The sequence below is a fragment of the Anomalospiza imberbis genome, chromosome 2 (assembly GCF_031753505.1).
Source record: "Anomalospiza imberbis isolate Cuckoo-Finch-1a 21T00152 chromosome 2, ASM3175350v1, whole genome shotgun sequence".
NCBI lineage: Eukaryota > Metazoa > Chordata > Aves > Passeriformes > Viduidae > Anomalospiza > Anomalospiza imberbis.
In genome coordinates, this window is record NC_089682.1 from 53,877,120 (window position 1) to 53,891,647 (window position 14,528).

At 44.0% G+C, this 14,528-nt stretch overlaps 1 protein-coding gene and 1 long non-coding RNA gene across 9 annotated transcripts in view; one reads left to right on the forward strand and one right to left on the reverse strand.

Annotated features, from left to right (window-relative positions):
- Positions 1–14,528, reverse strand: part of LSAMP (limbic system associated membrane protein) — a 981,452-nt gene that overhangs the window by 84,641 nt on the left and 882,283 nt on the right. The window lies entirely within an intron of this gene.
- LOC137468902 (uncharacterized) lies at positions 3,374–11,167 on the forward strand. Of its 2 annotated transcripts, none has more exons than XR_010996243.1 (4): positions 3,374–3,521; positions 4,227–4,261; positions 7,461–7,529; positions 10,941–11,167. It is a non-coding gene; the product is annotated as an uncharacterized lncRNA (long non-coding RNA). The 2 variants fall into 2 exon arrangements; XR_010996242.1 differs by lacking the exon at positions 10,941–11,167 and adding an exon at positions 7,615–7,948.

A 14,528-nucleotide genomic window follows, 5' to 3' on the forward strand; every position in this document is an offset into this window, starting at 1 on the left:
GTGTGAAGGAGGGCTATGATTATATTTTACCTCATTAGCTTTCATTCCCCTGCTCCTCCATACACCCCACAGGCTGTGTGAAGTTCTCCATGGAAAGAAAACCTGGTTAGGAAGGGCAGAAGGCCATGCCTTTGGGATGCCAGGATTAGTGGAGTCTCTTGAGAAGGGACACAGTGGGCACTCTGTTGGAGCATGCACAGGCCACAGAGAAGGGCCACAGTGGTGCCACCTACACCCTTGTGAAAGATGGGCTGTTCTTCCAATGTCTGTCATGGGCTTGATACAGAAATTGCCATGCCAGATCTTCCAGGACTGTGCTATGTGTGAAGCCAAATTAGATGATCCCTTCTGGCCTTGAAATTTAGCTACAGCAAAATCTTATCTCATTTTCTTTTTTCCCTCAATGGAAGGAATATTTCTTCACAAAGCTCAGCCACATCTTTTTTTTTCAGTTCAAGAGATCCATTTTTTTTTCTCTGAGAAAATTCAGAGGTCATTTCTCTGCTCTGAGGTTTACTTCTTTTTGTTACTTGCTCTTTGAGCTGTGAGAAAAAAAAGTGTCTGTCTTAAAAGCTGCTCTCACTGACTGCAGCAAAAGCTATTCTGGGTGCCTTGTGATAATGGCTCCCAGCTTTTTTTGGTCATCTGTGTCCATTTACAAACCAGAAACCTTCTGTCTGTGTCTGTTGTTGCCTCCCCCTTTTTGAACCTGGTGGTTTTACTCAAGCAGCCTGAACAATGGTACTGGTGAGATCACAAAGATGATCTTTGAGACAGGAATTGGCATCATAGGCTATTTCTCACACCGGAGTTCAGCAGAAGCAGCGCAAATGCCTGGGAACCTATTTTAATAGGTTGATGTTAATGATTTATAGCATTACCACAGCTGTAGTCTCTCTGGAGCAAACAGTTGAGAGTGTTTTGCTAAAACTTTAATCAGCACAACTTCAGCCAGTTGTAATAACAGTCTCCATTCTCATCCTCCTATATGTGAGGGAGTCAGGTCTTCCAGTCAAAGGTCAAGTAAAGGCTGACTGCTGAGAAAAAGTACATTATTCTGGGAGGCAAAGGTGATTTGACTTGAACCTTTGACAGGCTGGTAAGGATGCAAATGCCCAGCACAAAACCTTCCCTAGGCATGCTAGTGAGAGGAGCCAGGACTGACAGACAGACTGGCAGCCTTGCTTTTACCCCTGGGAGTCCAGACACAGTGACTGTCAACAGGAGAGTATCTTGAGATGCCAGTGAGTGAGACCACCATCTCAAAGGGCTAAGAAAAAACGGGGAATGGACTCCCCAATTCCTCTGTGCCCCAAATGGCAAAGAGGCCAAAACTTTGCTCTCATTTCATATGTGCGAACACAAACCCGATCAAATATGAACAATGGTGTCTACACAGTTAGTAGTTTCACGGGAAGCCAGCTGGTCAGCTGAGGAGGTGGGAACCATGTTACACAGTATCTATATATTTGAGGTACTTATGTATTCATTTTATACTGAGGACACTGTCATCTTTAAAAAAATTCATCTTCCCAGAAGCTGCAAAATACATTTTCCAGTCCTGTTGACCCTTTGGCTTTGTGGAATCACAGTCTGATGTATCACCTGATAATCATATTACATACCTGAACGCTGCCTTTCATCCATTCCCTGGTGCAGGTTGGTTATGAGTCACACGAAATGAATACCGATAGGGTGGCATTTACACACCAGGCATTCTCACTGGCTAGACACCAAGAGCATGAAGGTCACCCACGGAATTGGTTTGTGCTTTAGTCAATATTGTCCCATGTGCTCCAGCAGTCCTGTTTTCAGAGAGCATTATCTAATTGAAAACCAAATCTCTGCATCTGAAAGCCAGCCAGGAGGCTCACCCAGGTTCCTCTTTTTCTCTGTGCCACAACCACTTGTATTTGATACTAACAACTCTCATATTTTCCAGAAAAGAAAAAAAAAAAAAAAGAGAGCTTATTTGAGCACTGCATGAGAGAGGTGGAAGCTGAAATGGCAAAGATGGGAGGGGTAAGAGCAGTTTCTAAGGAGTTGGAGGAAAAAAAGCTGTGAAAAAGGGTAGCAATGAAAAATAGTTCCATGAATATTGATGCAGATCTTTAAAAAATACTTTTTTTTTCTGTTTGTGCTGTTTTTCTTGTCGCTTTTCAGACTTGTTCTTGTGCCTCAATTTGACAAATGGAAGACCTGAAGTAAGCAAATTTTGTACTTTTACATGCATTTGCACCTGTGACCCCAAACTAAACCATTGCTTTCAGTTTTGGGCTCCTCCCTTTAAAAAGGACATTGAGGTGCTGGAGCATGTCCAGTGAAGGGCAAGAACACTTGTGAAAGGCTTAGAATACATCTTATGAGTAGTAGGTGAGGGAGCTGGGTTTGTTTGGTCTTGAGAAGAAGAGGCTCAGGGGGCACCCTGTCACTCTTTACAACTGGCTGAAAGGAGGCTGTAGCCAGGTGTGGGCTGATCTCTTCTACCAGTAAGAGGATGAGAGGAAATGGCCTTAAACTGAGACAGGGAGGTTCAGATGGGACATTAGGAAAAAAGACCGAAACAAACCACTGTTAGGGTGGTCAGACATTGGAAAAGGTTGCCTAGGGAGGTGGTGGAGTCACCATCCCTGGAGGTGCCTGGATCTGGCAATGGGTGATATGGTTTACTGGTTTAGAGGTTACAATGGTAGTGCTGGGTGGGTAGCTGGGCTTAATGATCTTAAAAGCTCTCTTCCAACCCTGATGATTCTATGATTCTGTTTTTGTGCTCACTATTAACGCCTATCTGTTCCATCCCATCACAAACACCCTAAGTGCCTTAGAAATACATTAAATCTAAAATTCTCATACTGATGGAGACATTTCTTTTGGGAAAGAGCAAAGGGTGCACATAGGGATCCTTGGCTTATGCAGTGTTACACAGGAGGGCAGGGCCAGCCGTGAGCACAGAACCCAGGACATGAGTGCCAGTGTTTCAGTGAAGGACCACAGAGAACTGCTTGCAAAAATGCCTTCAGTTACTGAGCACGTGAGCAGCTAAGAAGAGTGGTGAACCTGCCAAAGATCTGCCCACACACTTCTGCCTGAGCAGTCACAGCTCACCCCTGTGCTTTGGCTAACCTCCCTGTGGCACAGCAAAGGCAGTGCTGTTCCAACAACTGCCACTCAGCTTCCTCCCAGCCACAGCTGAGGGACAGAAATTATAGAGAGGAAATGTAACCGTCTTCTCTGATTTCCTCTGTGTGGGGGTAAAATATTGTGAGCCAGGAAACACAGATGAACACATAATTGGTTATTGATAAGCGCCAAGGGCAGCAGCAACTGTTTGCACATCAGAGCAACATCTCTGACAGTGCATCTCAGCACAGATCTGCTTTACCAGCAGAAGGAAACATTCTTCCACCACGGCATCAGGCACTGGGGACATTTACCCAGCAAACACTGAGCAGGGAAGTGGCTGGTCTGCCCAAGCAAGAGATGCCTGCTGCTTTCCTTGCTGGGGTTATGGTATTGCTATGGTAACACCAACAATAAATCTGCCTGCTATCTGCCATGGGTGGAGGGGCTGCAGTGCAGGGCCAAAAGCTTTTCCATCAAATCAAACACTGCTTCCTCAAAAATGAAATAAACTTCCCTGGAATTTACACTGGGATCCTAAGCAGCTGATGGGGACTGATGAAGCCTTGCAAAATCAGGTGCCATCAGGTTTCCAAACCCTGTTCTTTGTGCCTCTGGTAAACTTTATTGGCACAGACCTGGGTCTCTTCAACTTGCTCTTTAACTCTTTCTTCCACTTCTTTCTCCTTTCCTTCCTCTTTCTAAGCCCAAATACCTTGTTTTCTCTCCTTTCTCTACCCTGGTTCGGTAGCCTTATGCTTTACTTCCTCTGCCAATGCATGGGTCTCTTCCCTCTCTTCCTCTCTATGCTTCCCCACCTCCTGTTCAGTGCCTATTTTCTTTTGTTAGGTCCATATAGCCATCCCCTCCACTCTTCTGTTTCACTCCATACATCCACATCTTTCTTCCTCCATGTTCTGTCTCTGTCTTTCATCCTCTTTCTTTGCCACCTGCCAATTCCAAGCCTGTCTGTGCTTTCCAGTTCTTTTTTTCCCGGATGCCATTTCAATTATTGGCTGATTCTCTGCTCACTTTCCTCTCTCTCTCTTTTTTTCCCCTCTTCTTTCCCTAAGGGACTAAAGCTTGTCTCTCCCCATTTGTTTCAGGGATGCCATCACTGTGGATTTTTAGACATTTGCAGGTTTGTTTGTTTTTATCATCATACTCCTCTCTTGCTGCTTAGCTGCTTGTCACTTCACTTTCCTCTTTCTGCCTACCCCCAGCCAGAGCATCATTATGTCCTTTCTCTATCTCAGCCCATCATTTCCCACAGAGGCCATTATTATTAACCATGCCGGGAGATGCATGAGCAGCGGTCAGCAGGGTCAGCAGGGCTCTGTTTCAAATTGATGGGAATCAGAAATGGAAGCGGCACAGCAGGCAAGGGGACGCATCACGTGGAAAGGAAGCAATGGCACCTCGCAGGCTGAGCTGCAGAGGGAGAGCTGGCAGCTGAGCCAGAGGGGTTTCCAGCACCCACACCCTGATAGACACACCTTAATTAACACCCCCCTGCCCTCGAAAAGCTGGATGAAGCCAGTGAGTGTGAAGGATTCTCAGTGATCCAGATGCTGCCTGTTGCACTGTAGATCAAGCCTCATTTTACAGAAACACGTCTCCGTCAGCCTCCTGACATCTTCAGGCCAGACAGAAATTCCTTTCAATTAAAGAGCTTACAGGAGGATCCCATTACTGCAGCAGGTATCTCAAGTGCAGGAAGGGGGTGAGAGAACAGCTGCCAGCACTGAGCGGGGGAAAGGATGTAAGAGGCTATGAATATTGGTTTCTGATGTTGATATGAAGAGAAAAGACAAGTGCCAGAGCAGTGCTTATTTAATGACCTAAGGAAGCAGAAGCAGAGGGAGCCTCATTCTTGGCACCCTTGAGGATGCTGATTGTGAATCGCCATGTGCAGGTTTCCTCCTTGAGACTGACATCCTGTAGCAAAGCCTTCTTTCCCCCATGGGCATCTGCTCCAAGCTCTTTGACAATTATTGCTCCTTCACTCTTATAGCCCCAAAACTTCCAGCTCTTGGCAAGAGAAGAGGTTCCAGCTACATTCCTGTCCCGAGCACCACATTTATAGGACAAATGCTTTGGAGACTGCCAGACCCATTTAGGGAACAGCATCTTGAAGCAGCAAATGTTCTTATCTTCCTGTGCAACATCTGAGTACAAGCTGCACTCCCTTTCAGATACTTAAGGGGGCTGCATGGTTTTAATAATCCTGCTTCTTCACACTCCTGCAAGTCCAAGAATTTAAAGTAAAGTTACCTTTTACTTTACTTAAAGTAAGGTAACTTTTAAAGTTACCTTTTAAAATGGCCTGCAGAACACTTGAAAAATGCAACTGGGAAAGGATTGCTTAAAACTGCTCAAGCAGGCCTGTCTCTGTTGCCTTTCCCCACAGGCATCATTTAGTTATTGCCAGCATATAAATGAGGCAGGCTTTGATGGAAGAGCTATCGACAAGGGTACCTCTCTCCATTTTCTTTTCCTGACATGGGGAATTCTGGAGAGGAGAGAGCCTACATTACAAATAGTCAGAAAGGGAACAGCCGAGTAACAAAGGGATAAGTTTGGTATTCCTCTGCTAGGTTGATGTCTACTAAACAAGAGCTTGTTGGAGGGTCTTTGAGTTTGCAGACTATCTAGCTAAATGAATAGCCTTTGCTGTCATTAGTATTTTGATGGTACTTTTATATTTAAAGTTACTTTCAAAAGTCTCTTCTGGACAGCTCTCCAAAACAAAGCTGTCTCCTTGTGAAGCTATTTCCAGCATCATAAAGACAATGCACACCATTTGCCACAGCAATGTGAAGCCAAGTCCAAGTGGATTCTATTTACAGCCTTAAAACTGAATTTCCAAGCTAGGGTTTGACAGGTGGAAACAGGAATTTGCAACATTCCCGCCCAGATTTATTGACAATATATAACCACTAGATTAAAACAGGAATTCCAAAATGGAGTGATGTGATAAAGTTCAGCAAAATGACAGCAAATATCAGTAAGATCACAGTCACAAGGCAATGTTTACCAATAGTATATTTAATTTGGGGCTGAAAACATACAGCTTCCCTCATTAGGTAAAATTCCCAGACACTGAAATCCTGGCCATGAAGTCTATAAACTTTGAGGAGGTCTTGAGGCCTTTCCAAATGATAATGAAATCTCTTTGGTTAAAAACTTCAGTTTCCCACACACACACTTTTTGTCATCCAGGCCATCCTTGTCAAGAGCAACTGATTAACATGCAGTTGGGGCTTACAGGCCAAATTATAAGATGAAATATGCTGGGAAAATATCCCTCATGTGAAATCCAGATCAGTTTTTGACTCATTCTCTCCTGCAAGCTGTCTGGTACATAACTTTGTGAAAAACTGGTCCCTGAACACAAATTAAGGCCTTCAAGACATCTGGGCTATTTTTTTTTTCTGCAAAGAAGTGTTTTCAGTGAGAAACTTAATCCTCAAAAGATCTAGGTCCTGATACAAACACCCATAGTGTCAAATTCATAGACAATGACAACCACAACCATATTATTACTTAGCATAAGCTAGGCCAATAACATGGGAAATTTAGACAAGTTTATTCATGATTTTAGAGGAATTTAAATGTAGACATTTTAAAAAAAGGCCTACAAGTTACTGTGTGAGAAAAGAAGTTCATAGTGGTCACATAGTGTTTTCTGAAAGAGAGCTGCAATAATGAAATACATTTACATTCACATAAACAGAATTCATGGAAACCTTCACCCTTACAGAGAATAATCTTTTCCTGTACAACTGTGGATTTAAGCCAGCAAGTTTGTGTAAATTGCAAGAAGCTGTGAAAAAAATTAGAAAAAAATTTAAACCATCTAAGGATTGAAATCAAATAATTTTCACTTGTCCTCTTATCAGCACCTCAAGAGTGGTCTGAAACTTTTCAGGATGCATCTCACTCTGTTTAAATTAACTCAAGTAGTTTTTCAGACAGGTCAAATTTGGCTGAGTAGCATTAGGTTTGGAGGCACAGGTAGGTGTCAAGAGGAGTGTTACAACTTTATCTCTGTGAAGAATGCAGCCCCTTCAAATGAATGCAGCTGGCTTTTCATTTAAGACACAGCACATTTTATTTTGACTATGGCAGCCACAGGAGTACTGAAGAAAACACAACTTCATATGGCAAATCAGCAGACTGCTGGCCCGCACAATCTCACATTGATATGCAGATGACATTACTTGTCTTCTGGGATATGAATAATGCCATAAATGACACACAGAGAGTATTTTCTTAAAAGCAACTACAGCTTTAAATTACACACTCTGATGCCAAGCAATGTCTGATCATTTTTAAAGGCATTTGATCTACAAACAAATCAAGTTCCTGAAAGATACTCAACATCAGCTGTCACACGAGGAAGGAAGGTGAGCAGAGACAGACAGATGAGGGAGATGAATGGTCAGAAGAGTTTTAGGTATGATCTCCTAGTACATTACATATCTCATACAGGAATAATGGAATGTAAATACCAGCACATCCCCAGTGACCGCTTAGTTTCGACAAGAGAAACAAGCACTTGGCTTGGTGGCTCAGCAGCTGCACACCTAGTGAGAAGCAGCAGCCCAAGGAGAACAGAGGGCCCCAGGGGCTGTACATAACTCAGAACTACTATTATTCTTTCTAAGGAGGCTATAAAACTCTTCTAGGGCTGGGGTGGCACTAAAGAGGGAGAGGACTAAAAAGACAGTAAAATGAATAAATATTCTATTCCTGCTGAAGGTCTGTGCAAACCAGGAACATCAGAACTTTAGAAAGTCAAGGTAGACTGACCTGTGCCAGAGAACCCCTGTGCTCACATTTGGCTCTGTGTCTTTTAATTGGAGAACAACATCTGAGGTGTGCTCTGAAGCAACACCACTACAACACCCTATGCTCAACAATGCGTAACAGCTCTGCAACTCTTTGTTCAACTCCCTTGCCCATCTGAGGAGAGTTCCATGAATATTCAGTGCCCCCTGCCCTCTTGTGCACAGTGACCAAAGCCTAACACTCGATTTTTGCAATACACTTTTGTTAAACTGCCTCCTAGAAAGCTTCTCTCCATGGCATGGAGAAGAGAGCTTTGGAGCAGTTGAGGATTTCCTAGGAGAAGAAAACACACCTGTTCCCATGCCAGAGCACTGCCTGAGCTTGACACTTTGAGAATTTAAATCCCTCCCTCCCTTCAAGAAAAAGCAAGAGTGCTTGATGTGCCAGGATGAGCAAGGGAAGTTGTGCACTGGATCTCACCTTAGCAAAGAGAGGGGAGAGACAGGACAATGAAACGCATTCATGCAGAGAGGGGGAATTGGGACATTCAGTCTCCAGCTTTTATATCTGCCTAGAGACTGGAAAAACACCTTCACTTCCAAACACATTCATAATTTCCAGACTGTCAGGAGAAAACCAGACAAGGGGCAACCCTTGGATGCTTTTAAAACATTTCTACATTGATTCCTTCTTGAGATACAAAGCAGCGAGTGAGCTGAAATCTCCTCTTACTCAAACCTTATTTTTCATAATTATGCATCTTTAGTGTTTCATAATGACCAATTTAATCACTTTTGCCGTTTAGAGGGCTACAACAGCCAATCGTGGTAATGGGCTTGGTATTTGGTAGGAACCATTTAACGCCCAAGAGCCCTTGTTCTGGGCCACTTGATGCCACTTAAGTTTGACAGACAGACTCTCATTAGCACAAGTTGCAAAACCTCTCAGATGAAGCTCATTTCTTTTAAACAAACTCTGCTCAGTGATCCCCAAAGTCTCTGAGCAAGGAAATTTTTAGCTCACTTCAGATCTGTGCAGGTCTGTGGAAATTAATCAGCATATTTCACCATACTATGGACTTTCTATGAAATTCCTGACCTTTCCTCCTCACAGTTGTTCTCTCATACTTTGCACATAAGATCTGTTCCTCCCGTGGCCACCCAGCCTGTCTCCTGGAGGGCCACCTGGGCTTATGTGACCTTTCTTTTTCACATTTAACATGATGGCTTCATGAACTTCTGCTCCACTCTGACCAACCTGCACCTGCCTCTAAGTGACAGCTCTCACAACGCAATTGTGTCTTGCTGAGGACAGACAAAACACATTTGGAAACCTTTAAAAATATCTACAGATCTCTAGCTGCTGCTAAAATTGCTGCTTTTGCCTTTGCCATCCCCATCTGTTCTTTAGATAGTGATCCAAAATGCAAAAAATAAAGCTCAGGCCATCTGAACTGCTTTAGATGCTCTCAAACTCACATGCAAGTCTGCACCCCAGCTCACATGATGCCTAACAGACTTGAAAAAACTCATAGTCCAACAATGCTGACTATTTGCTCCAAATCCAACCAAAGCAGGCCTCCCTACACATCTGCAAGGATAGCAGTGGGATAACAGGAGTGCTGCAGATCACGTTTGCTAAATGCATGGATTGTGACTTCTGAGAAATCTCGGGGAAGATATGCAGGGAAGGACAGATGTTTTTGCTCAAGGACTTACACAGCAGAAGGGATGGCTTCTCCTCAAAGAACTTTGTGTTCAGTGGGCAGGCTAACAACTAAGCATTGCTGTTAAGCAAGGATGCTAAATCTACGATGTCTGGTTCAAAACCACTGAATCCATTCACTTTTGCAATGCTCCCCAAGAACAGATTTGCCCTTTACATTTTATCTTTTTCCCAGTATATCACAATCTTAGTACATGCAATGAGATTAGGAGTTGTAAATGTAGGAATGTTAAATGGAAAACATGCCAATATGTGAACAGTTACCTCCTCAGTGAGAGATGAAAGGCATTATTTTGTGGCACAGTCTGATGGGACAGAGTACCACCTCACCATGTGAACAGCCTGAATGCTTCAGAAAGGCAAAAAAACCACAGTATGTTGAGCTAAATGAGCAGAAATCAGTCATTGGAAAGGAAAGCTCCATTTTCAACACAACTAGTGTCAGCATCTTCCATGACTACAGCTTTCTGACATATGAAATGTTGACCTGACAGAACAGGTGGTGGATTGCTCTACATCTGAACAGTCTAAATGGACCTCATGTTCTAAACCACCAAGCTTTGTTCCAGTACAACTAATGCAGTATGCTCAGTGCCACAATTAAAATGGACTCCTTTTCATCAGGCACACACTGACAAACCCACAATATTATGAGACACTGTGTGCACCTGCCCAAAGCCAAAGAGAGCATTAACTGATGTTATGATATATTACTTGAGCAATAGCCCAATGCCCCTTAATTAGAGGCTGCCTGCTAAGGTACACTCAGCAGGAGAAGAGTTAAGGTTGCATCTGTAACCTTAAATCTCACCTTACCAGGCTTGTGAGTGCTTAACAGTGCAACTTTCATGTGTTCTTATCAGAGCATTTTTATTGAGCCATTATTAACATTGGTTAGATACAATCTAGTGTTTTCCAGATCTCCCTCATCCCCAGCCATTACCTGAGCCACACAGAACACAAGATTCAAAGGAAACATTTAAGTCAACCTCTGCTATCATTCTCCAGACACCCAGTGCTGCTAATTCCTTAGCAGCTCCCTTAAATGGGACTTGAGTTTTAGTTGCTATCTCGTATGCCCTCGGCCAGGCTGCACACTGAAGGAAATCCTCTACTGATAATTAATAAGTTCCCCTGACACTGCCTGCTCATTAATCTATTATTTTAGTCCTCTAATTACTTTTGTCTCTTCAAGTTAACAGTCTCCTTCCCTCATCTTCCCTGGGTCTCATGCAGGAGATACTGCACGGCAAATGCAGCATCTCCTTTTCTTTTCTTTCAGACTTTTCTTTGTTCCCAAGTCCCTTACAGGGTCTGCTCTGTGCATGGATGCCAAGACCCATCCCAGCCTCTTGCAAGGAGTGACTTGCCTCCATGGGTCTGTATTTCACTCAAGTTATGGTACATGCATCTCCAGGCATCCGAGGTGAAGCTTGCTGAAGAAATATCTAGGGAACATGGGTATCCCTGTGTTTTCCCCTGGAACGCTCTCAAGAGCTACAAGGCATCCTCCTCATAGCAGTCAAATGGTTGCTATAGGGTCATTTAGAATTTCACAGCACAAGGAAACCATCTACCTATACATGCCCTGAGCTCCTTCTGTCACAGCAGCCTCTCCCCTGAAGTGGGTTTGGCTGAGATGGAGTTTATTTCCCCAACAGCAGACCTCAGAGCGCTGTGCTTTGCACTGGGAGCTAGAAGGGTGTTGATAACACACCGCTATTTTGTACTGCTGAGGGGTGCTGGCACAGCATCAAGGCTGTCTCAACATTTCCCCCTCACCAGCTGGCTGAGGATAAGTGAGATCTTGGAAGGGGACACAGCCAGGACATCTGACCCAAACTGACCAAAGGAATATTCTATACCATTAGTCATTTTCCCAGCAATAAAAGCCAAGAGAAAGGATGGGGGTATTCATTACTATGATGTTTGTCTTTTGAAGACACCACTACATGTACTAAAGCCCAGCTTCCTGAGAAGTGGCTGAAGATTTCCTGCTGGTGACAATTAGAGGGTAAAAATAAATCTTTTGTTTTCCTTTGCTTCTGTAAGCAGCCTTTGCTTTTGCTTTCTCAAATTGCCTTTATCTTGACCCACAAGTTTTTTCCACCTTATTTTTTTTCCCGTGCCCCATCCTGCTGAGGAGGTAGAGCAATCGAGTGACTTAGTGGACATCTGGCATCCAGCCAAGGTCAACCCACCACATACCCAAAGCCCAACAGTCAGCACAAATTAACTTTAAGTCCCTTGGGCAGAAGGGGAGACAGAAGCAGGATCCAATTATTTATTTGCTTGGAAGATGCCCAAGTACAGCAGAGATAAATGCAGTAGATAAAAGCAAGCATGTCAGAGAGATGCTGGAGTTGAAGAGTTTGGAGTCTCACCTGAGTGTCTGCAGTTTGGGGAACTTCTGAAATTTTGTCTTCTATCATGACTGATTCTAAAAATACTAAATCTTTCACTCTGTCATGCAGCTGTAGTTTAGCATGCACAGACAGGGTTTGGACAGGTGTACAGAACCATGGCAGGTACTCTGCTCTTACTTTTCATGCTTACTGCTATGTTTCACAATTCTACCTTAAAGGAAATGCAAGCCTTTGAGGTTTGTGGGTAAGGCAGGCAAACATCAAAAAGCTTATCTGTGCAGCAAACTGCATGGACAGCATGGTGAACACATGAATAAACACACAGCCAAGTGTTCACAAATAATGCATGCAGCAGTGTGCACCTGCATACTCATGCAGCTTTTACAAATCTACAGGCTGCACAGCAGGTAAGGAGGGTGTCAGTGACATATGGCCACCATTACAGTGCTCGTAATTAGGATGATCCTGCCAGCAGTTCTCAGCCAGGCACATGCAATAGGGCAGTGACCCACAGGCACCTTTATGAGAAGCCTGAGGAGCCCCTGGGAGACTTCATTGCTCTTCCCTTTGAAGCAATCTCGTTTCCTACCAGTGCCTGTGCTGGGATACAAGCCCAGACAAGGGGCGGCTCTTTGAGTGTGCTCTACAGCACCATAGATATGGTCCTGTCCTCATTCCATGACCCTTCCAATCTGCCACTGCCCTCAGTCAATACAACTGAAATCTCCCACGATCACTGCCTTTTCCAGACCATCAATACCTGCATTACACTTTTCTACCTTGCAGATTGTACTAATCCTTTGGCAGGATATGCTTCTCTTTCCAACGGCTGGAGTCACTCCAAACGGGGCGTGAAATTCAAAGGCTGCATCAGACCACAGCTCCTGCTCTCCTGGATGGGCCTGCACTCCCCAGCCCCTCCCAGCCCCTCTGCTTTGCTCCTCTGCTGCAGTAACACTGCGCTGGGCAGTCACTGGGAGCTTATGAGAAAGGATGATTTGTTCAGCCAGCGCATGAAAAAATAAAGAGTACATCAGAAGAGTCATATTTTTCAGCTGCTGTTCTGAAAGAAAAGAGGATCTGAAGAAGAAATAAGAACAATGCTTTTGTACATGCACCTCCTAAGAAAAAAATAACCCCCTGAATCATGTTTCCAGTCTCTCACGCTTTTCTTCAGACAGGAAAGGGAGCGATGTTGTGAAGACATATTTCTGAAAGGCTCAGAAAGGAGGCTGACGAAGCAAACAGAGCACAAGTGTTCACAACACCAGGGTCTGTCACAGCCTGGCATTACCAAAATAGCTCAGTGCCTTCAGCTGAGAGACTCCCACTTCCACTACAACTGTATTCAGGCCTGGGAGAAAAGCTCCACACTGCAGGAGGCTGAGTAACATCTGACCTTGCTGAAGCAGTTTCAGGATATCTTGCCCCTAAAGCTGGCTTTCTCTTTGCCCTAGGTTATCTACACATACAGGAGACTCTTGCAAATAATCTGCTTCTCCCTACACCCTGCTCTTCTCTCTCACACTATTTCCTAGCTATCTCTAGAACTGGAATATATAAGCAGCATCATGATTGGGATTGGTGTGGGGGTGGAGACAGAGGCAAGAGACAGTAGGATAATTGTGCAAGAGATGCTTGAAGGGGTGAGGCTTTGGGGCTGTCTGTAGGGAAACTCCCTCCAGACATCCTGTCCTTGCAGGACCTGTGTGTTGCAGTAGATGCTGTCTTCTATGCTCACTGTGGTCCTGAGATGAGACACTAGGTCTGACTCCAGTGCAGAATATATCAGGCACTGAAGTCAGTGCAGCCCCTGAGATCAGTTGTAGTCACATAAAAACATAATAGCAAAATGGTGGTCTCTCCCTTTAAATGGAAAAAAAAAAAAAAAAAAAAAAAAAGAAGCATGGACCATAAGTGACTACCTTAACTTTCCCTTTTTATGTGTGTCTGTGTGTCTCTCTCCTACTGTGAAGTGAGTGAGAAATATGCTTGCCCTAAGTGAAACCACTTATAGATTCCAGCTACAAGAGGAAAAAAAAGGCAGCATCCCCAATTTCTTCTTAAGGCTAGCTTTCTTAAGGATGTTCTATTCCATTTAGCATGCTATGAATTTTTTTCTCTCTTTAATTCACAATCAACCTCTCTGTATATTTACAAGCACATTTAAATTTCCAGATGCGAACTACAGCTGCAAATACAGAACTGCAAATGGGGAATATGACCTCCAGATGGCAGGGGGAATGGGACCCAGTCCTAAGATATCCACCTTTTACTCTGGTGAATCCAGAGAACCTCTGCCTCCAAACCAGCAGCTCCAAGCACCAAGGACCCAAAGCAGACTTGTGAGTTCAGATCACTAGAGGGAGACACAGCAACACACACATCCACACCTCATCAGTGTCCTGCACTCAGTAACCTCTTCAGATGCTCTGTTTTACTGCAGTTGACTACCTGAGTGCTAAATGGTGTGTTTGGAGAACAAGGAAGGCTGGTAGGGAAGGCAGCCAGATGGACTGTATC